The sequence below is a fragment of the Penaeus monodon genome, chromosome 24, assembly GCF_015228065.2.
Source record: "Penaeus monodon isolate SGIC_2016 chromosome 24, NSTDA_Pmon_1, whole genome shotgun sequence".
NCBI classification, from domain to species: domain Eukaryota; kingdom Metazoa; phylum Arthropoda; class Malacostraca; order Decapoda; family Penaeidae; genus Penaeus; species Penaeus monodon.
In genome coordinates, this window is record NC_051409.1 from 13,597,045 (window position 1) to 13,597,307 (window position 263).

A 263-nucleotide genomic window follows, 5' to 3' on the forward strand; every position below is an offset into this window, starting at 1 on the left:
TCCGTCTATCTCTGTCTGATATACTAGCTGTCCTTTTGCTGTCACTGTCCTTCCACCCATCCTCTCTTTTATAAAACACCCTTCCATCCACTTAACTATCTATCCAAATCCCAAAGATCAGATGACAAAAATAGCAAGATGTAAAAAAGACTCAGCAATTGCCCTTCATTACGGCTGCAATCACGTGCAATGACCCTCATCGCCATGACGTCACGATCATAATGACAACGATGAAGCAAAAGGCAGTTGCAAGAGGTTTAACT